Genomic DNA, 24,389 nt, shown 5'->3' with positions numbered 1-24,389 from the left:
CATTGACATAATTATTCTCCTAGAAAGAGACAGAAAATGATATAATAATGTATGGGAGATATGTTCAGGAATAGGATTTGAGTTGGGAAAAATTATGACATTTCAGAAAAACAAGATGGCGGCCGACCTGACTTTTGTAACTTTTTTGTTTTCCAACCGATTTTGTTACAACTTGCAACAATTGAAGATATTGGTAAAAGATTTTTAGAAAATGTAAAAAAAATTGGAAAAACAAGATGGCGGCCGAGATTTTCAAAAAATTTGCTCCTGTAAAATTTTGTATGAAACTTTTTTTTTCACTAATACTTTCGTACAGAAGACAAAGATTCCTTTAGGGCAACATATGGAGAGAGCTGATGATTGAGGATTTCGGAGGCGGGTGAAGGGCACGCTCGAGGTATTGAAGATAGGTGGGAGGTGCTCGACCAAATGTCATTCGAAACCTCATCCAATTGCCAAAAATTTAAAAAAAAATTCAAAATTGTGGAAAAAAGATGGCCGCCATACAAATTTCGTCGGCGTCCATCTCGGAGGGTATGAAAGATGGAAGAGTGGTTTCTTGGCAAGAGATGATCAGGATCCGAAGGTCTACTCGATGGATTGAAAAAAAATTCAAAATGGCGGAATTTATTTTTTCATACAAAAAATTTTATTATTCAAAATGGCCATTATAGACCTCGAGAGCTGCTTTAGCAGCTCGAGCAGCGAGCAAAATACTAGTCTGTATATACAGGGACAGCAATTAGTGACCCACGCGATGGACCAATAAGCTACGTGGCTTCGGGGAGAAGATACGTGACTCGTTTCTCTATGTCAATGTACAAGACCAATTGATCAAAATGATTTTCCGGGTTACTATCGAATTGTGTGCGACCTATTCATAAGAGAAGTGAAACCCCTCAAACCCAAAGAAAATAATTACTGACGATAGAGAACTTGTGATGTGAAGTCAAGGAGTTCCTTTGGTTGCTGCGAATGTTCATGGATGGCAGTAATCATTTAGCACCAGGTGATTGATCTCCTGCTGATTCGCTCGTTCTTTATATAATAACAAAGTCTTATGAAGGTTTTGTTTATCTTAGGTTATATGTTACCTTTTTTTTATTCCGCTGGTAAAAATGCAATTATGCATCCCGCACAAAGGCGAGTATGTGGGACTCACTGGCAATTTTTACAGCCTTCAGCATACCCACTCAAGAACCCAGCGGCACCGTCCGCATCAAGTATAAGGCGTCTCAGGATATGTTAGATGATACCCACGACTTTGTCCAGACGTGGATTTAGGTTTCTTTAAAATTGCGCTACAGCAACGCATTGGTGGTTTCTCTGGTGCTGAAAATGTTCATGAGCGAGCAAACGACGGCAAGTCACCTAAAGTTAAATGATAACCACCGCCCATGAACATTTGCAGCACCACCGCAAATGCTTTACCGGCTTTTCAGGAATTTGTTGATCCACCCCTCAAAATATAATAACCCCACGTTGAAATCTAGTGGGCATACCGCCGAAGGGAACTTTGAAGCATGTTACTCGTAGACGGGCAATGTTGGACGTGAATTTTTACACGGATATAGTTAAAAGTCTAGAGATTTATATAGGCCACTTTTTATACCAGAAAATCAAATAGTTCACACGAGGTTGTCATTAAGAAATAAGTATTAGATTTCACATAGGCTGAAAGACGTGGTCTTCTTTGAATAGTGTTGCTCGATGCACGGCCAATGTTTGTACTGGACAGTAATAATCATACGACGGGCTCGATTGTAGATAGGGTGCGCAAATTCGACGGAATCGCCTCGCAATTAGTATTTAACGCAAATGGAATCGTGTTGATATAATTGAGAATCGAATCGATTTATAAACCGGACTGCCAGTTCAAATATTTGTTGAATAGAATAGAATAGAATAGAATGTTTTTTTATTCATGTAAACTTTTTAAAAGTGCTTATGAATAGTCAGGTAGTTTTAATTTACCACTGGTTCGGAATGCCGTTCCTACCGAGAAGAACCAGCAAGAAACTCGGCGGTTGCTCTTTTTAATTTTTCAATTTACAATGTTATTATACCGTACTATACAAGCCATTGCAGCCCCGTGCATTGCTGGAGCGAGTCAAATCCAAGCTTTTTTATCGTTTACATAGTCTGCGACTGTATAATATGCTTTTTTTAGGAGCATACTTTTGACACATTTTTTAAACTTGTGTAAAGGTTGTGGAATTTTATTATAAAATATTACACTCATTCCCACAAATGACTTTCGCACCTTCCAGAGGCGGAGCGCAGGAGTAGCCAGCTTATTTCTGTTTCTAGTTTGCCTATCATGTTGTTCCAAATCATATTCCAGATGGAAAAAAATATATTTAACTAGCTGATGCCAACGACTTCGTCGCGTGGATTTGCTTTTTTGAAAATCCCGTGGAAACTCTTTAATATTCCGGGACAAAAAGTATGCCTATAAAGCCTATGTCCTTCCTCGGGATGTAAGCTAACTCTGTACTAAATTTCATCAAAATCGGTTGAACCGTTGGGCCGTGAAAAGCTAGCAGACAGACAGACACACTTTCGCATTTATAATATTAGTATGGATTACTAGCGGATACCCTCCTACGTTAAAAAAAGAATGTGCCTAGTGCCTTATTTTAGTGGTCTGAAAACATCTTCGCATTATTGCATTTCTAATGAAACTGGTTTGGGGCACATCGGTTGGATGGTTTCATCAAAGTCTATTACGGATATAGGTAGAAATATTTTTACACACGGTTTTATATCGTGAACCGTAATACGCAGAGAGTTGATTTTTTTTCCACAATGTGTATTTCTATTGCCGCTATAACAACAAATAATGAAAATTTCAAAACAGCCGCCATGAAAATTAAAAAAAAGTATTGTTTTTTGTACGATGGTACGAAACACTTCCTATGCGAGTCTGACTCGAAGGAAAAACGGAACCCTTATAGGATCACTTTGTTGTCTGTCTGTCTGTCTGTCTGTCTGTCGGTCTGTCGAGAATTCTACAGGGTACTTCCCATTGGCCTAGAATCATGAAATTTGGCAGGTAGGTAGGTCTTATATAGCAGACGTTCGGGGAAAAATCTGAAAAACGTGAATTTGTGGTTACATCATATTAAAAAAAATTGTGGTCATGAACTAATAATTAGTATAATAAATCGACCAAAAAGCTTTCTAGTTTCTTGAGCTCTCTCAGGCTTTTATTTCGTAGTAAATTTTCGTCATATCGGCGCGAAAATCAGAAATGGGTCGATTGAAGATGACGAATCAGTTTTCGAAGGGTATGGCGCGCTTAGAGTTAAATCACGATGTAAAAATAAGCTAAAAGATGTAGTTCATAGTAGGTCCAAATTAAGAAAAATGTGAGGGTTATATTATAATAACAAAAATCGGACAAGTGTGGGTTGAATTCACGGGCAGAGGGTTCCGTACGAAATAGGATGAATAATATAGTACCTAGGTAAGATTTACGCATTTGCGTGGACTGCACAAATTTCAAACCTCTAGGTATAGGTATTATAATCAAATTATAGATGGAATTTAAATAAATAAATAAAATAAATAAAACGTTTATTTTTCAATCATCTAGTTACACACATACATGGATTTGATCTTGAAAAATTTGTGTGCTTGTTGGAATAAGCATATACAATATTAAGAATGTTACAAGATCAAAGAATTTGCAAAAATGCTTAACAGACATCTTTGTCATAATAGCTTCTGCATGCCAAATTTCAACCCGATCGGTCAAGTAGTTTGAGCTCTGCGTTGATAGATCAGTCAATCCGTCAGTCAGTCACCTTTTCCTTATTTAGTTTGAGGTTCAAAACAAAGCTGCAGTCCAGAACGTCATAGTTCCATTTCAGTTAAACCAAATAACAGTTATTTGGTTGAAACCCGAACGTTCAGGTCAGTTGATGTAGTACCGTATTGTCTTTCAGTGTATGCCTTCAATCATGAACCGCCTGTGTTTGCATGAGTCACACTCTCTAATTGGCTTTTGCTGTAAACATACCCTTGAGGTTTGTCTCTCGTATAAAAGTACAGTAATTTCTATCTAGCTCTAAAGCGTAAAGAACTATTGGCGTAAATTTATAATACTAGCTTATACCCGCGACTTCATTGGCGTTAGCTACATAAATTTCAAACCTCTATATTATCCCTTCTGAGGTTAAATTTTCAAAAATTATTTCTTAGTGGATGTCTATGTCGTAATAGCTATATACCTACATTTCTTTCCGATCCGTCTAGTAATTTAAAGTGTGTATTGATAGATCAGCCAGTCAGTCAGTCAGCGTTTCCTTTATCATATTATATAGGTTGTTTGAGATTCAATATACAAAGCTGCAGTTCAAAACATCAAAGTTCCATTTCAGTTAAATCAAATAACAGTTATTTGGTTGAAACCCGAACGTTCAGGTCAGTTGACGTAGTACGTATTGTCTTTCAGTGTATGCCTTCAATCATGAACCGACTGTGTTTGCATGAGTCACACTCTCTAATTGGCTTTTGCTGTAAACATACCCTTGAGGTTTGTCTCTCGTATAAAAGTACAGTAATTTGAAATTTCTATCTAGCTCTAAAGCGTAAAGAACTATTGCCGTAAATTTATAATACTAGCTTATACCCGCGACTTCATTGGCGTTAGCTACATAAATTTCAAACCTCTATATTATCCCTTCTGAGGTTAAATTTTCAAAAATTCTTTCTTAGTGAATGTCTAAGTCGTAATAGCTATATACCTACATTTCTTTCCGATCCGTCTAGTAATTTAAAGTGTGTATTGATAGATCAGCCAGCCAGTCAGTCAGCGTTTCCTTTATCATATTATATAGGTTGTTTGAGATTCAATATACAAAGCTGCAGTTCAAAACATCAAAGTTCCATTTCAGTTAAATCAAATAACAGTTATTTGGTTGAAACCCGAACGTTCAGGTCAGTTGATGTAGTACGTATTGTCTTTCAGTGTATGCCTTCAATCATGAACCGACTGTGTTTGCATGAGTCACACTCTCTAATTGGCTTTTGCTGTAAACATACCCTTGAGGTTTGTCTCTCGTATAAAATTACAGAAATTTCTATCTAGCTCTAAAGCGTTAAGGGTGGTTGCCATAAATATGTATATAATACTAGCTTATGCCCGCGACTTCATCCGCGTGGATTTAGGTTTTTAAAAATCCTGTGGAGACTCTTTGATGACAAACACACAGACACACTTTCGCATTTATAATAGTGGATAGTATGGATAATATTTCATAGGATTCGGTCATAACCTAAACAGACAAAAAACCTACTCAATATATATTTTTATTCCAGCCGTGAGTGGTTCGCTTTAAGTATTATTAGAGACCCCATCCATTTTACCAAAGTAAGTAGGTATATATAGGAGCTACTACATAACTTGAATAAGAATAGCCGCAAACAAAGACCCGACTAGAGAAAAGCCCTTCAAGGGAATTTATAGGCAAAATTAATAAGTTACCTTTTTTATAACATCCCAGACCCTTCTTGATAAGTGGAGCTTAGACCTCAACCAAATTTTTTCGCAAAAAGGTTGCAGAGTGAATAATTGTCCAAAAATGTCGTATTAAAAAGATGAATAACGTAAGAGGTTTCTTGGGGCCCTTTGATAACGTCTGTTACCGTTAAGTATTAAAGTCATAATAATATTACAAAAGAAATTGGAGAAACATGGGGTTATTCAAGGGGCGGAATAACAAATTCCTGAAAGGCCGGCAACGCATCGGCGGTTCCTCTGGTGCTGCAAATGTTCATGGGTGGCGGTAATCACTTAACATCAGGTGACCCGAACAACTTTTATCATTTAAAATCATTTAATGAACGGGCTGATAATTGGATTAAACATTTATTTTACAAATTGAGTCCCAAAGTCAATAAATATAACATGAACTTACTACATAGATAGATATATAGATAGATAGCTAATATTCTGAGTTCATCATCATCGTTATCCACCGATAGACGTCCACTGCTGGACATGGGTGTCTTGTAGGGACTGTCAATCGCGGTCTTGCACCGCCTGAATCCAGATTCCAGCGACTCCCTGCGACTTGTTTAAACGGCGTCTGTGGGGGTCTTCGAGCGCTGCGCTTCCCGTTGCGAGTTCGCCACACTAGCATATTATGTATGTTTTTAGGGTTCCGTAGTAAACAAGGAACCCTTATAGTTTCGCCATGTCCGTCCGTCTGTCTGTCCGTCCGTCCTCGGTTAATCTCAGAGACTATTAGTGCTAGCAATATGTAATTTAGCATGGGTATATTAATCACGCCGACAAAGTGGTGAAATAAAATTTTGATAAATATTTTTTTTAGGGTAGCTCCCCTACATGTAAAGTGGGGATGAACTTTTTTTTCTCGTCTACCCCATAGTGTGTGGTATCGTTGAATAGGTCTTTTAAAAATACTGTGGGTCTGGGAACATCATTTTTCGATTTCTAGATCCATTTGTAAAATATGATGTTTTAAAGTGCTAATTTTTATTAGAGTCAAGTGTCGTCGTCCCCCCCCCCCCCTATCAGCCAAATGGTAGTAGGTATATATGAACGTGAAAAAATTCACAGCAGTAGTATATATAATCAGTTTTAAAGGAAAACTGTCATGGCTAAGTAGGGTTCACAGGTTAAGGAGTTACATCAGTTTTTCGAGGATTGTGACTACGGAACCCTACACTGCGCGTGGCCCGCCACGTACTTGGCCGGTTTTTGTAATTGTGTAAGACAGAAATGGCATTTATGCTTACTCGGGATCTTTTTTTTCGTGTTGTGCCCCACATGACATAGTTTATTCCGGCACTTCTTCTGCTTGAGGTCTCTCAAGTATAAGAGACGCCGGGATAACCTAACTAGGTCTAACTGGTAATGTGTGGCGCAGCTTAAAAAATAAATGTTTTCAAAACGACAAGACATTTCATTAGGCGAACTGTGGTACTTACTACAAGACGTTATTACTAGTAGAATAATATTATTATAAGTATAAAAGATTTCGTTCGCAATGTATCCGTTTATCTCCCTCTCAGTGGCTTTATCCTGTCTAGACGCGATAACCCAAGTAAAAGCCCCTTTCACTGCTGAAACAGCTGAAACCCTAAAACAATGTTATGTAAATATCATCCCCTTTCGGTACAAATCCTATATTTCTCGGAGAAATTGTTTAAAATCGAATACACGTCTAGTGGTAGGGGAGCTCAAGAGGGGATTTTGGGATTTACTCGAGCGCGTCAGATTAAGACAAGGTAAGTTCATTAGACGCAGAAAAGTCCAAATCGTCAGTTTTTTTAATTGGAGCTACTTGAGGATTCACTTAACATCTAAAGCATATCTGAGGCACTCGATAAATATTTTTGGGTCTATTATCTTTTTTTTTAATTTATTGACTCGCGCTTGGCTGCAATTAGACCTGTTGGGAAGTGGTAATGCAGCCTAAGATGGAGCGCCCCCCTTCTACACCTTCGTACGACCACCCCCACCATGCAAACCGACAGATAAATATTTTTGCGATAAAAAAAAACACGTGGGGCACATTACATACTATTGATATCTAAAGCGCTCGAGTATTTCTTTGTGGAAATATTTTTTTTACATTTTTGAAAACCTGTACGTGCTCTCCCCACCTGTGAAAGGGGTTACATCATATAACCTTTTTTTCTTTTTAGCACCTAATATTCACAATCCACTAGGTCCCCACGACGCTCGAGTAAATCCCTATTTAGCATCTTGGGCTCCCCTACTATAGAGGACAAATAAAATTAAATGTTTACTCTTCGCGTCCTTGCCAACAGTTTCTTGAATTAAGTTATTTTAATTTCCAACGGCCTTTCCTGAATGCAATATTGCGAGCTTTTGTGTCTCTGTTAAAGGTGATTTTGTGCGAGAATAAATACAATTTTGTACAAAACAACTCCTCACGCGCCATTTTAACTCTATGGGTCAACTGTCATGTCAAAAGTACGTAAGTATAAACTTTTGAGGTGAAATTTGACACCAGAAGTTAAAATGGCACGTGAGGGGTTAAATTTTATGAGTAGTCTCCGAAACTAAAAGCTTTATTAAGATACCATATTTTTCATGATCCAATTTCATAAATTTTTCATTTTTTTTATTATCAAATTGAATGAAATTTAGCATGCAGACAGCTATTACGGCGTAGGCATCCGCTAAGAAAGGATTTTTGAAAATTAACTCCTAAAGGGTCGAAATAGGGGTTTGAAATTTGTGTAGTCCACGCGGACGAAGTCGCGACCATAGCTAGTAATAAATAAATAAAAATATTTTCTATTCAATTAAATAATTGAAACGCCTTACTCACAACCTTGAATGGGAAGCTGGAAGAAATCCCTGTTTAGAGATAAGCATTTCCAATGTAAATTAATTTATTATTACTTTGTAACTACAATTTTGGTACATGAATAATAAAAATAAAAATAAATAAAATAATTTTGAATCGTCAAAATATGCATCTACCACTGGTTCGGAATGCCTTTCCTACCAGCAAGAAACTCGGCGGTAAAAACCAGGATGGCGATTTTCAAAATGGCCGCCATGTAGGTAAATTAAACAAACAAATAAAAATAAAGCCCTTTCGATATATTTTCAATTGATCTAAAACAAATTGAAAATCCCAGTGTACCCCAGCCCAATACCTACAGAAGCCGGATCGCTAATCAGACGATGTCAATCAAGTTTGTTTGTGTGTTGGCCGCGACTAAATTCAGCCTGCACTGGATAGCTTCCATTTAATTCTGCTGCAATTCTAATATAAACTCGGGTTTCTCTATTTATACGAAAATAAAGATTTGCTGAACGATTTATTTTATTTCTAACTAGCTGATGTCCGCGACTTCATCCGCGTGGAATTAGGTTTTTTAAAATCCCGTGGGAACTCTTTGATTTTCCGGGATAAAAAGTACCCTATGTCACTCTACAGGTCTTTATCTATACCTATGCAAAAAATCACCTCGATCCGTTGCGACGTGATTGAAGGACAAACCAACAAACTAACGAACAAACACTTTCGCATTTATAATATGGGTAGTAATTATTGTAAAATGAACACTTGAAAAGTGCAATCGCCGAGTTTCTTGTTGGTTCTTCTCGGTAGGAGCTTGATGATTTTTTTTGTTTTATAACTGTTTATTATTAACAAAAATGTGTACCTACTAGCAAGAAATTAAAAAAAAACTGATGAAATACATTGTGCTTTTTTAATTAATTTTTAAAGTGGCAAACACCCCTTTACCTAGAAAAAAATAAAAAAATGAATAACTCGAAAACGATACACTTTTACATAAGCACTTTAGGGATCGTTTGATAGATAATGTCCTGTACTATAGCCCCTTAACGGGATCGTGTCCTATTTTCCTGTAACCCTGTATACAACAATTTATGCTGATTCAAAAACATACAAACAATTTCTAAATACTCACAAAGGGCTTTTGATGCTGTCACGTCATGTATGAATAAAAACAGCATTCGACTTAGCAAATAAAGTGTACTCACTAATGAAGGCCCGTCAATCAGTCCGTTTGTCCGTCCGTCACTCAGCCGGTACAAATTAGTGACAACGCAACGCGACGGCCGAATCCCTGTTAATGATCTTGTGTATAACACACTCGTACATGTACTCTGTAAAGCTGCGGTCACACCAGCGCGTCATGAACGACGGAGGGAGCGTCCACGACTCGAATCTATACGTGCAAGTCTACTGGTCAAGTAAGTTCGGACTACTGTAGTATTTTAGTCTTTTAAGGGGACTCAGTTCAGTGCTTTCTTCATACAAATGTAGGAGGGAAATTACAACAATATTCGATATTGTACGCACAAAACTAAGCATTATATCGATTTATCTCGTCATCATCTAGGTTCATTAATATATAAAACATTGAAAAAATATTGATTTAAAAGTTACCAGGCTCAAAAGATTCCTATTTTAACACTAAATTTATGACAACTTTGGGCGTAAATAAATAAGATTAGGGATATGAAAATTCTAAAACAATTTATGATTAGACGTAGTTTATTTATTCATTCTTATGAAATAACTTTACTTTGCAAACATAAATTCAGCAGTCTTTTCTCAAAAATACTTTTCCTAAACCCTTTTCGCGCGCTTGATTTCAGTGAAAATCATCGTACCTCTCAACTTTCTCATACAATGTCAAGTGAAAAGCAAACATGTTATTCACGTGCGCTGCCGATTGCGGTCGAGCGTCCTGCGTCACCTTAAACGCTCTTTTTGCGGTCAAAATACTAGCGCAGTTTGCGCAGAGTTCAATAATTGACGTATGACAGGTAATTATCGCCTGTCGCTCATAGCCCAGCGACAAAACTATCACAACTACACACTTACTGCTCGTTGTTCACCAAATACTTAGTTTCTAGTTTAGAGAGCTACTACTAGTAGTAGAGAGCCTCAATAGCTCAACCGGTAAAGGAGTGGACTGAAAACCGAATGGTCGACGGTTCAAACCCCGCCCGTTGCACTATTGTCGTACCTACTCCTAGCACAAGCTTCATGCTTAGTTGGATAGGAAATGGGAATATTAGTCATTTAACATGGCTAATGTTCTTTAAAAAAAAAAAAAAGTTTTCAGCTCAACTCGCTCGCTAATCGTCGGCGGTCGGACAACTGCCTAACTGCACGTTACTCTAAATCCACATTCCAATTTAAACCTTAACAGTTAAACTTAGAGACTATAATGCAAAAGTTTGAGAATTTCAATACATTTATGGATGGCGTAATGAATATTGTGGATGCTGATTTGACGGCTGAAGTATTTCGCGAAATGCCGCTTTGTGATTTCCAAAATGTCGCTTTATTGAAAACTAGCTTATGCTCGCGACTTCGTCCGCGTGGACTACACAAATTTCAAACTCCTTTTTCACCCCCTTAGGGGTTGAATTTTCAAAAATCCTTTCTTAGCGGATGCCTACGTCATAATAGCTATCTGCATGCCAAATTTCAGCCCGATCCGTCCAGTAGTTTGAGCTGTGCGTTGATAGATCAGTCAGTCAGTCAGTCAGTCATTCAGTCAGTCAGTCACCTTTTCCTTTTATATATTTAGATGAAAGTCTGGCACGCGCTGGCTCTCTCTCTATACCAAATTGATCTCAATTTGATATTTTAGAAACTTTAATAACATAAAGAATTTAAATTAAAAAGCACGCAGTTGTATTAACTTGGGTTAAAAGGAAGGAATTAAATGCCATAAAAATCCCGAATATCCTTGGAAAATTGAAATCAACTTTCAAATTTCAGCCCGATCCGTCCAGTGGTTTGAGCTGTGCGTTGATGGATCAGTCAGTCAGTCAGTCAGTCAGTCACCTATTCCTTTTATATATTTAGATTATTTTAGTGGTTTTAGAGTAGGATTTATTGTTTAAGCAGTGTAACTAACAAATATAGAAGACTTTTATTTTGATTCTAAAATGTAAAATGAATTATGGATGTTGTCTTTTGTAAGGACTTCCACACGCCACGGTCTTATGCCGCCTGAATCCAGCGGCTCCCTGCGACTCGTCTGATGTCGTCCGTCCACCTAGTGGGGGTCTTCCAACGCTGCGTCTTCCGGTGCGAGGTCGCCATTCCAGCACCTTGGGACCCCAACGTCTATCGGTTGTACGAACTATGTGCCCTGCCCATTGCCACTTCAGCTTCGCAACCCGTTGAGCTATGTCGGTTACTCTAGTTCTCCTACGGATCTCCTCATTTCTGATTTGATCACGTAGAGAAACTCCGCACATAGCTCTCTCCATCGCCCGCTGAGTGACTCTGAGCTTTCTTATAAGGCCCATAGTTAGCGACATTTATTACATGGCACATATATATATTATCATCTCTGTACATTCTGGGGCACGCCTCCATACAAGTTTTGTTCATCTCCTTTCATGATTCCAGGTCGACGGGAAGTACCCTGTAGGTTTCTTGACAGACCGACAGATAGACGGACAACAAAGTGATCCTATAAGGGTTCAGTTTTCCTTTTGAGGTACGGAAACCCAAAAAATGCACACTATTGCTAAAATAAAACGTGTTCTACGTGTAGAAACTCAGTCTATCGAAGGGAATAGAATAACAAATGAAACCAATTCATAAATCAATGAAGTTAATATATATCCACGATGCCGGAGCTTTCCTGAACGCTTTGTAAAATCCCACGAGAGAAATGGTACTTCCGAGCCATTGAAGTAAAGGATAGCTCAATTGCTGACATTCTACGTTTTTGAGAGAGAGAGCCTGTGAGGGCCAGACCTTCGTTAATTTATAAAAGCTGAAAGTTTCTCTGTGAATTGCGCCCAACACAGGGAGGAACGAGCAGCGACTATGAAGTTTGGATCATGGAGGTGGCAGATAACAAAGACGTTTAGATTCATTTACAATTTACTAAAAATTTTATTAAATTATTAAAGTTTAATGGCATCTGGCAGGGGGTTGCACTCATCTGTACCCATAGTACAAGATTTTACGTCTCACCAAACCAAACCAAATTCGAGAGTCGAAATACTTCCACGTTACAGTAAACTGGATCTTAAATGCCTTGTTTTAAAGCTCAAGTTAGTCTACACTTCTACAGCCAGCGCTCCAAGCGGAAACATTGCGAAATTAAAATCAGTGCCATTGAATATTTGACTTCAATTCAAGGCTGTTTAGGTCCATTTTACTGTAACGCGGAAGTATTTCGACTCTCGAATTTGGTTTCGTTTGGTGATACGTAAAATCTTGTACTACGGGTACAGATCCGAATCCGTGAAAGTACGGATATAAAATATATCTACGACATATGTCATAACTAATCTACCATATAAATAGTTCTGTGACTTCTTCAGAACGTATTTTCACGGACTAGGATCAGATGAGTGCGTAACCCGGGTCACAGCTGAAAATCAGCGTCCTGCATCTTATGTGTGTTAACGCATATGAAGCAAGACATTATGCTGAGCTGTATCTACAACCATTTGGGGTGGTGTCACAGATGAAAATGTTACATTTGTACTTTTTTTTTAATCTGTGACACCAACAACAAATGCATTTTCTTTCTTTCTTTCTAACCACCATAATTGGCACTGCATTGTGTGATTTCTAATACTATTCCTAAGAAAAATAAATAACACTTTATTCTTTGACGTAATATTTTCTACACCTTTAATAAATATTACCTGATATCTGCCAAACCCACCAAGATCCAAACTTGATAGTCGCTGATCGTGCCATCCTGTGTTGGGGACAATTCGCAGAGAAACTTTCAGCTTTTATAAAATAACGAAGGTCTGGCCCTCACCGGCTCTTAGTCCATAAAGGATAGCTCAATTGCTGACATTCACCGTTTGGCAGGACCCAAGGAAAATGCGCCGCCAGCCAATCGCGCTTGATTCTTTAATATCTTTAAAAGGAAACTGTAATATCCTATATCTAGTCTTTCATTTTGTCTTATTGAATTATTCATTTCCTGTTCTGCATGATTTTGCAATGGAACTTTCAATCCATACTTTTATATTATACGAGATGATGCCCGCGACTTCGTCCGCGTGGATTGAGATTTTTCAAAAATCCCGCGGGAACTCTTTCCTTTTCCGGGATTAAAAGTAGCCTATGTCCTTCCCCGGGATGTAAGCTAACTCTATACCGAATTTCATCAAAATCGGTTAAACTGTTGGCCTGTGAAAAGCTAGCAGACAGACAGACACACTTTCGCATTTATAATATTAGTATGGACTAGCTGATGCCCGCTACTTCGTAAATTGAAAAATGAAAAAGAGCAACCGCCGAGTTTCTTGCTGGTTCTTCTCGGTAGGAACGGCATTCCGAACCAGTGGTAAATTAAAACTACCTGACTATACATAAGCACTTTTAAAAAGTTTACATGAATAAAAAAACAGTATATTCTATTCTATTCTATTCATCAAAATCGGTTAAACTGTTGGCCCGTGAAAAGCTAGCAGACAGACAGACAGACAGACACACTTTCGCATTTATAATATTAGTATGGACTAACAAAATCCCGTGAAATCCCGTGGGAACTTTTTTATTTCCCGGGATAAAAAGTAGACTATGTCACTCTACAGGTTAACAGGACTAACCTGTCTAACCCCTATTTCACCCCTTTGGGTTTGAATTTTCAAAAATCTTTTCTTAGCGGATGCTACGTCATAATAGCTATTTGCATGCCAAATTTCAGCCCGATCCGTCCAGTAGTTTAAGCTGTGCGTTGATAGATCAGTCAGTCAGTCAGCACCTTTTCCTTTTATATATTTAGATTAGTCAGTGTAATTCAATCAATTAGTTTCAGTGATAATTGATATAATTTAAGGGTTATATTTTTATATTATGTTATTTTTTAATAATCATTATTATTCTTATATTGTTTGAATTAATATTATAGTATTTTATCAGGTACTCATTATTTTTAGAGTTCCGTATCTCCAAAGAAAAAGGAGCCCTTATAGGATCACTTCGTTTACAGTCTATCTGTCTGTCTGTCGTGTCTGTCAAGACTAGGCAAGGGAATCAAAACCTGTAGAGTAACTACTTCCCGTTCCAATCGTACTAGTACTATTTTAGTATTCAACATAATATTGATGTAAACCATGAACCAGTGGTTAACGCCACAAATAGTAATTTCAACAAAATTCTAATCAAAGCACGAGCACACGAGTTGAAAGTAAAATCGATACTGAAGGGATCCACAAATGAAGCGGACAAATAGCTTCGTTAGCGTGTGATTATCACAGAATTAATTAGTCTGCACCAGCCACGCATCTCGTTTGTCTATTTCAACGCCAGGAATAACAATCTGCTAGAAGAATTGCATCTCACTACTCACATAAACATCACACAGAAATTCTCACACATTTAGAAACTTTAATAAAGAGGTAAATATACCTACGTCTTATAAGCTCAAGCTCAGTGGCCCTACCGCGGTTGTTTGACAGCTACAATGTCACGATCGCAATCATCTCTGATTGGTTAATGCTCGCTCACTATTGGCTACAATGCATTGTTGCAACAAAAATTGCACAAATTCAGCCAAACAGAACAATTGAGATTGTAATAATGATTGATGCAGGTTTTAGACAATCGCCCTACAGAGTCACTCAGTGAGCATTGTAGAGAGCTATGCTTGGAGTTACTCTACGTGATCAAGTAAGAAAGTAAGAAATGAGGAGATCCGTAGGAGACACATTAACCGAGATAACTCGGCGGGTGGAGAGGTTGAAGTGGCTATGGGCGGGTCACATAGCTCCATAAACCGATAGACGGTAGGGTCCCAGAAAGCGCAGCGTTGGAAGACCCCCCCCCCCCCCCCCCGGTGGATGGACGACAACAGGCGGGTCACAGGGAGCCTTAGGTGGCGCAAGACCGTGACGTATGGAGTGGAAGTCCCTACAAGAGACCTTTGTCCAGCAGTGGACGTATATCGGATATTAATGATAATCTTAAATATATAAAAGGAAAAGGTGGCTGACTGACTGACTGACTGACTGATCTATCAACGCATAGTTCAAACTACTGGACGGATCTGGCTGAAATTCGGCATGCAGATAGCTATTATGACGTAGGCATCCGCTAAGAAAAGATTTGAAAATACAACCCCTAAGGCTTCCCTAAGGTGGTGAAATAGGGGTTTGAAATTTGTATAGTCCACGCGGACGAAGTCGCGAGCATAAGCTAGTAATGAATAAAAAGCACAAGCACAAGAAACAATTTCATTGATTCTTTAAAATAAAAATCAATATCAAAATGGCGTGGATTTAATATGACAAACTGCTCGTAACTTGACCTCTTTCGATTGTTATGTTAATAAGATCTATTAAAATAAATTGTCATAATATTGGCCCAAATTAATATATTTGTTACTTGAGGATGCCCGCGACTTCGTCCGCGTAGATTTAGGTTTTTAAAAATCCCGTGGGAGTGTTTAATTTTCCGGGATGAAAAGTAGTCTGTCTGTCTGTCTGTCAGCATTTCACGGCCCATCCATTCAACCGATTTTAATGAAATTTGGTACAGTGATAGCTTGCATCCCGAGGAAGGAGATAGACATTTTATACCTACCGGACAATCAAAAATATTCCCACGGGATTTTTAAACCGCCGCGGGCATCATCTTTTAAATAATATTATCACAACATTTCTGGATCCAAGAAATTTTGTTAAAAAATTACAAATTTTTAAATGAAATATTTAGATTTGTCGTCTATGAATATTCATAATTAAGAAAAATATCTTGTACTTAATTATAATTTTTAAAATATGCATAGTTTATTTCTAAATATTTGGGACATAATTGTTTATTTTGATATCAACAATAATTTATATTCTAAACGGTTTTACCATTAACTAAGCGAGATCGATACTTAAATCTGTCTAAAGTTACCAAAAAAAACCATAATCGTAATAGAATCTAAATGGCATCTCAGATAACCTTAGACCTAACATTATAAAGGTGTTACAAGTTAATAAAAACACTGATAATAAATAATAATTATAGGCCATTACAAATTATTATCAATTTATTTAAATGCCAAGAGTTATGATACAATCACATATAACTCACACGTAATAGTTAACTCGTTTGATATCAATAAAAACCTGATCGTTGAAATCTTATTTGGAACCATCTTCGTCACTTTATCGGATTTAGGATTTATGAGACTCGTTTTTAACTATTTTTAGGGTTCCATACCTCAAAAGGAGGAAAACCCCCTTACTTATCCGATCGGAGTCCGTGAAAATACGTTCCTTTTTGTTTTGTATGGTTGCTTATGAGTTTTATTTTTATTTTTTATTTTATTTATTAGGAACACACACAATACATTAATTTAACACAAACTACGACACTTATAGACAAACACAGGCTGATAAATGTATCTATAAAATGTGTACACAGCATTTGCAAAATATCTAGACAAATAAAAAGAACTTAACTAACTACTTAACTAAACAATTAATAATTAAGTTACTTAGGAGATGAACCCACCGTAAAATGATAAGAGCTTTTTTTTGAATGCAGTAGCTGAGTCATGAAATATGTCGATGCCAGGTATCTTTTTTGATATTTCGTTAAATTTTGCACATTGTCATAGATAATCGCTGGTATTCTCACGGATGACGGATAAAACTCGGATGACGGAAGTGCAGTGCGTAATCGCCGTTATAGGATAACTTCGTTATCTGTCTGTCTGTCGTGTCTGTCAAGAAACCTATAGAGTACTTCTCGTTGACCTAGAATCATGAAATTTGGCAGGTAGGTAGGTTTTATAGCATACGTAAAGGAAAAAATCTGAAACCCGTAAATTATCACAAAAAAAATTACAATGTGTTCATGAACAAATAATTAGTATTTTAAACTTTCAAAGTAAGATTACTATACCAAATGGGGTATCATGTGAGTGGGTTTTACCTGTACATTCTAAAACAGATTTTTATTTATGTTAATGCATACTAGATTTTGATTTATCGCGCAAAATGACGAAAAAATACGACTGTAGTAGGCGAAACCCTCGGTGCGCGAGTTTCACTCCCACTTGGCCGGTTTTTTTAATTAGTTTGTCGTCAATTTATCAACTTCGATATTCGTTGCTGTATTTATAATTTTTGGTTTGATTAATCACGATTAGGGAATCATCATCATCATCATCATCAACCCTTCAACGGCTTCCCACTGAACACGGATCTCCTGTAAGACTTAGTACTTAGGTTAGATTTAAAAACACTAAAAAAAAAAAGCAAATTAGAGAATAGATAGCAAGCCCACTGTTCAATAATTAATTTTGTTCTACACTTTTAACTACTTCTTAGTCATTAGTAACTTATTAGTATTCTGTGTCACTAGGTTATCTCACGATTATGTTTAATAGTACATTCCATTCCATGAAAACATGCGTCTGTTGCTTAATTGGCGGCAAATAGCTTTTAATTTACAACTTTTAGCTAACTGTAAACATAAAATTTGACTATTATGTTAAAAATATTTACATGCTAACGAACAAATACCTGTAGAAGTACCCCTATTGTGACTCTTACTGTTAGAGCGAGATAGCTAAATGGATTGAAGCTCTTATTAGAAAGTGACGAATAATCATTTTTTGTCCTTATCCCCGTGGTTACATTTTGATTGTCAAGATGTATTTTGTACGTGAGATCTTGACAAACAACGAGAAGTGCGGTTATGTTGACTCAAGTATTTTAAAGAAATAATTAATTTGTTTTGAAATTGTATACAATTTTTCTTTTTGAAGCTATTGTGCAGTGGTGGGTTGCAGTGTAATAGAAGAAGCGAACGTAAAATAGAAGGAATAATATTTCACTAGTAAGCACCTTTTGCTTGAGCGAGAGGGACTATAGGGGCCACGCTAGTTGCATATCTGTAGGTATTATATCAGTGATGCTAACATTTTCGAAATTAAAACTACTTTTTTTTAACTCACTAACTACGTCTCTTATCGATATCCAGTTATGTAAATTTGTGTAAACAAGCCAGCTGGACAAGAATTTTTTGAATCTATTATACTTTTATCAATGAATAGGTCCGTATTTTTTGACCTTTGACACTATGAATGTTTAAAATAATAGCCAAAGTCATTATTTATTTATGATGCTATTATAATGATGTTATGTGAGACTTATGACTCTCTTAAAGATTTCTATTTGAGCAGCCTTAATTAACTTGAGCTAAACTGAGGCTCAGTAAAAGCAAGGCTTTATTTAATAGTTCAGTGAAATTTTCCCTGCATGAGTTAGCTTTCGAGCTCTGGTTTTTAGTATCTAGAAACTATCGAATAAGATATTAGTCAACCACCAAATGTGTAATAGATAAAATAAAGAATATTCGTCCGAAAACGCACTAAAACATAACAAATATATACATAATCCGCATTTCGATCCATCACACGTCTACTACTGACTACTGAGCATTGATTAAGGATTTAGTCCATAGTCCACCACGCTGGCCAAGTGCTGATGGCGTCTTCACATAACTTTGAGAACATTGTAGAGAACTTTTAGGTTTCTACAGGATGTTTTCCTTCACCGTTAAAGCACTCCGGAAATTTTACATCATCTAGTAATTGAGTAGGTACTGTCAATAATATCATCATTTCGTCATCATCATCATTGCAACCCATTCTACTATGGCCTCATCAGCGCCGCCGGTCTCCTCTCCGAAGGACCTTGACGACCTCCCTGGCGCAGTGGCGAGCGCTGTCTTAATAGTGGGAGGCCCCGGGTTCGATTCCTGGCAGGGGTTTGGAATTTTATCATTTCTAAATTTCTGGTCTGGTCTGGTGGGAGGCTTCGGCCGTGGCTAGTTACCACCCTACCGGCAAAGACGTGCCGCCAAGTTATTAAACAATGTCAGACTACGTGGTAAACTTAACCTAGGGTTATACTTTATAGTAAGACTAAGATAAAAGAACCAAACTCCTACTTGAAAATTCGTATTTACCAACTAATTGCCCAAACCGTGGTAAATTATATATTATATGGTATACTTATACTTATATGGTACTTACAAATAACAGAGTAGTAGAACCCGATAGTTTAAAGTAACCTTCATAAAACATGATAGCAAGTAAAACCATTGTAATCTTCCAACCGTTCTCATCCAATCATGAATCATGGTGTACAGAACCACCGTGTGAAGATTACCTTCGAGACGTGAAGCCGTGCCGAGTCATGGGACAAAATTTACCGGCAAAAATTGTATGGCCCTTGAACAAGTTGCTTGAATTTAATATAATTGCCTATATATGAGAACCTACCGTATCATCAAAGTTAATTTTAAAGTAAGGTCTATACATTTAGGCTTCAATTATTTCTTCCATGTTTAGTTAAGAAGCTATGAATATTCTACATATTTGCGACGCTCAGCGGAGCCTTGCAAATATGTACAACAATTATTATTGGATATGGAATTAGACATTTTGCACGATAAATTAAAAAAACTAAAATGCATAAAAATAAATAAAATTCTGTTTTAGAATATCCATGTTAATCCACAGATGTGTTTAAGCCATTTTTTAATATGATACCCCACTTGGTATAGTAATCTTACTTTGAAAGTTAAAAATACCTACTAATTATTTGTTCATGAAAACATTTCAAATAATTTTTTTGTTTTGTAACCACAAATTATTTTCGTATTATTCCCCTGAAATGTGCTATGATAAGACCTACCTACCTGCCAAATTTCATGATTCATATAATGAACTCATAGATTACGTCAACGGGAAGTACCCTATAGGTTTCTTTACAGACGGACAACAAAGTCATCCTGTAAGGGTTACTTTTTCCTTTTGAGGTACGGAACCCTAAAAATGACAATAAATGTTCGTAATATCGTCTCTTTACATTGGTAACTTTAGGGTAAAAGTCTGAAAGGATATCAGTAAACGAGTGAACGGATCACGTTCAGGGATTTTCTGCAGCATTGGCTCTCGCCTATTTCCTGGCCCCCAGAAGCGAACATAGGAAGTACCTAAACGCTTCGTTTAACCTTCGATCCTGTACGCTTAGTATAAGACTAGCAGTTGCCCGCGACTTCGTCCGCGTAAAATTTCTGGTTTCTCATGAGATCTGAAATTTTCCCGCTGCAAAAGGCCTCACTTACCTACTCACTCAGTCTCACCTTAAGGCACGGAATCTAGAATACCTAAATGCCAATTTTCATATCTGTGACTTCAAAAACATAGGAATTTCATTTTATTTATTTATTTTATATCTAATTAGAACGGCAGTGCCACTTACACTAACTAGATGATTAATAATAAATTTAAATACATATCTTTTCAACCCCATGTCACCCTCTTAGGGGGAGAATTTAGTTAGATCCTTTCTTATCAGATACCTACCCCCTAGAAAGAACCTACATTTAAAATTTCAAGTAAAAATAACAATAGTTAAAACTTTTCTATAAAAACATTTCCCCCCTATTTTACCATCCTTAAGGGGGAATTTTCTCTAATTGAATTATATAGATTTTTATTATTTAAAGCTAATAACCTAAATGTCGAACTCCATGTCTCTAACTCCAAAAACAGGACTTTCATACACCCTTCGACCCCCCCCCCCTTTCGCACCCTTAGGGGGTATTTTTCAAAACCGTTTCTTAGTTTGTAGACTTAATAGTTCGTAATTAGTAGTATTTCACTTTTAGGTATATAGTATTCAGATTTTACGTCTCACCAAACGTTGCTAGAATTCGAGAGTCGAAACACAATAACGACAAAGTAAAATGGACCTAAAGGGCCTTGAATTGAAGTCAAAAATTCAATGCCACCGATTTTAATTTCGCAACGTTTCCACTTGGAGCGCTGGCTGTAGATATGTAGACAAACTTGAGTTTTAAAACAAGGTTTTTAAGATCTAGTTTACTATATTGCGCAAGTGTTTCGACACTCGAATACTATCAACGTTGGTGAAACATAAAATCTCGTAAAAAGCATACTGGAATTGGCGGAGGCAATGGTACGGTTACCATATACGCATATATAACCTCTATGACGTAAACAATAAAGTTTATAATCAAATAAACATATTAAATAGCTCATTTCGCCCACCGTACACGCGAACACGCGATTCCTTAGTTATTTATACGCATACCTTTATCAATACCAAGATCTTTGGTAAAGAAAAATATGTAACGTTGGATGTATTATTATATTCTTAGATTGCCCTGCTTATTGCTGATAAGCTGAGCTTTATATGATTGTGGCGTGCCTTCCAAATGTACTTTTATAACTATCGATACCGTATATCCGATAGATATTGTCATGACGATAAAAAGTTTCGACTCGTTCGATAAAGAGCGAATAATTTTACATGTATACGAAAGATGGTTTTGTTGATATGATACGTAAATATTATGTTATGTAAGTGCTAGTAGTAAACATAGATAATACTAACAACTCATATTTTTTTTTTCTTTATTTCAACCAAATAATAATTGTACATTTCAAATCTCAATCAATTCAATTATTCATTTCATCTGCATGCCAAATTTCAGCCCGATCCGTCCAGTAGTCTGAGCTGTGCGTTGATAGATCAGTCAGTCAGTCACCTTTTCTTTTTATATATTTAGATATCATGAAAATTTAAAGTTATAATTATCCAAGTTTTTACGTAATTTATAAGCGAAAAATCCAAATTTGAAACATAAGCTGAAAACCTACCACTTTATAGGCGTCAAAAGCATTAGCATTGCTGATTTTTAAAAAATATTTGCAAATCGGTCCGGAAACCTCGAAAAAAATCAATGAACATACATTAAAAAAAACGGGCCGAATTGATAACCACCTTCTTTTTGGAAGTCGGTTAAAAAGTTCGAAACTTACGAATACAAAGCCTAATCAATAACGACGAATACAATACAGATAGGTTCTATTAAAAGGCTGTTTACTTTTGTCAATAGAGGCGAGAATCCCACGATAAATTTCAATAACGGGCCAAGATAAGACCGGTATAGTGAAAAGCTTTTAAATTTGGACGACACCGAAGCATTTTGTATGTAATCAGGCCAATAAAACACAATTAGATGCTCGATTCTAATAAATGTTAGTGTTTATTCACTCGGACCACATTATCGTAGCTAAAGTGTCATCAGGCAGTGGTAGTGTAGGAAAAGTCTCGCGGCAGCTGTCTGAATTCGAGTTGTCATAGCTAAAAACGACATAGCACGGTGTGCGATATTGTCGGGCACTTGCGTGTAACTCTCAAATCGTTACATTCGTGGCCATATTGTGGTGATATTGAACACATGTTTGCAACAGTCATTAACATTAAATAGGTAGGTACTCAACCAAATAGAAAAGAAGACAAGCGAACTATTCTGCCGAATCTATACATATAAAAAGACTTGAATTGGTATAAGACCGACAATTATACTAGTTACATAAAATAACGAGATGTCGTCTTGTGCTGATATCACATGCCTGCGTGTGTATTTCGATTATGTACGTATAGGTACGTAGTGTTTATTAATGTTGTCGTGTAGGTTCTCTCGTCTCTCGAAAAGACAGACTTTTAATACAGAAATTTGGTACGTATGAACCGCAACCAGCTTTTCAAACATTTCGGAGCCTGGTGACAATGTCTAAATGAGGCACGTCTGACAGGACCCTTAGACGAAATTTTAATACAATCTAATCGATGTGTCTTCATGTTTTATTTACGGTGAAGCCTTGATAGTTTAATGGAAGATAAACTTCTACTAGAAATGTATTAGTAACCATAGACAATATAACGAGCAAAAATCACCTGAAAGGTCTTAAAAATAAAGTTCAATTTTGTTCGTCACAAACATAATTTGTTTTAGGAGAAAAAGCTGTCATCAGCTCTATATTGAATCATCAAGACATAATTTTCAATAATACAAGAATAATAATGATGACTAATCGGCTTGACTAACGGTTTAACTTTTACAAAATTATAAATTTACATTTTATGAAAGTATTTGCCATATTAGCACACGTTTTAACCACTACCCTAGAACCCCTTGTCATAATACTGTCGCGTCGGTTTCCATCAAATGAAACTACAACGGAAATAAGAGTACTATAAAAATGTACCACCCATACACTATAAAGTCCAATATAATAATGAGTTCCAAAATGTATCTCGTTGCGTGATATATTTGAGAATCCATTACCTAAACAAAAACCGGCCAAGTGCGAGTCAGGCTCGCGCAACGAGGGTTCCGCACTACAGTCGTATTTTTTTGATATTTTGCACGATAATTCAAAAACATTCAGGTGAAGACCCTTCATATGATACTTACCCTCACTTGATATAGTTATCTTACTTCGAAAATTGAAAATACTAATTATTAGTTTATAACCACAATTTAATTTTTTTTGCGTGATGTAATCACAGATTCACAGTTTTCAGATTTTCCCCCGAAAGTCTGCTATAAGATATCTATCTACCTGCCAAATTTCATGATTCTAGGTCAACGGGATGTACCCTGTAGGTTTCTTGACAGACCGACAGACAGACAGACAGACAACACAGTGATCCTATAAGGATTCCGTTTTTCCTTTTGAGGTACGGAACCCTAAAAATCCAATTATGGTCAACGTAGTATCTACTTATCAATTTAAAAGTAAAGCGATTTAGGCAATCTTGTTTTTCGATTCAATTTCTCGATTCCCAGTCATTTATTTATGATGGAATTTGACAGTTTTATTGGGCGACTTTTTGTTAGCATTTAATTAATCTAAATATTATATAAAAGGAAAAGGTGACTGAGTGACTGTCTACCTGTCTGTCTATGTGTGTGTCTGTCTGTCCGTCTGTACGTCATGTCTGTCAAGAAAACCTATTTAGGGTACTTCCCGTTGACCTAGAATCGTGAAATTTGGTAGGTAGGTAG

General features: G+C 36.8%; 1 long non-coding RNA gene across 1 annotated transcript in view; it reads right to left on the bottom strand.

Moving 5' to 3' along the window:
* The window catches only part of LOC138403566 (uncharacterized), a 139,669-nt gene that overhangs the window by 62,707 nt on the left and 52,573 nt on the right, over positions 1-24,389 (bottom strand). The window lies entirely within an intron of this gene.

This window comes from Maniola hyperantus, chromosome 18 (genome assembly GCF_902806685.2).
Source record: "Maniola hyperantus chromosome 18, iAphHyp1.2, whole genome shotgun sequence".
Lineage (NCBI taxonomy): Eukaryota > Metazoa > Arthropoda > Insecta > Lepidoptera > Nymphalidae > Maniola > Maniola hyperantus.
Note: the sequence above shows the minus strand (reverse complement) of the source record. Positions and strands in the feature narration are given on the sequence as shown.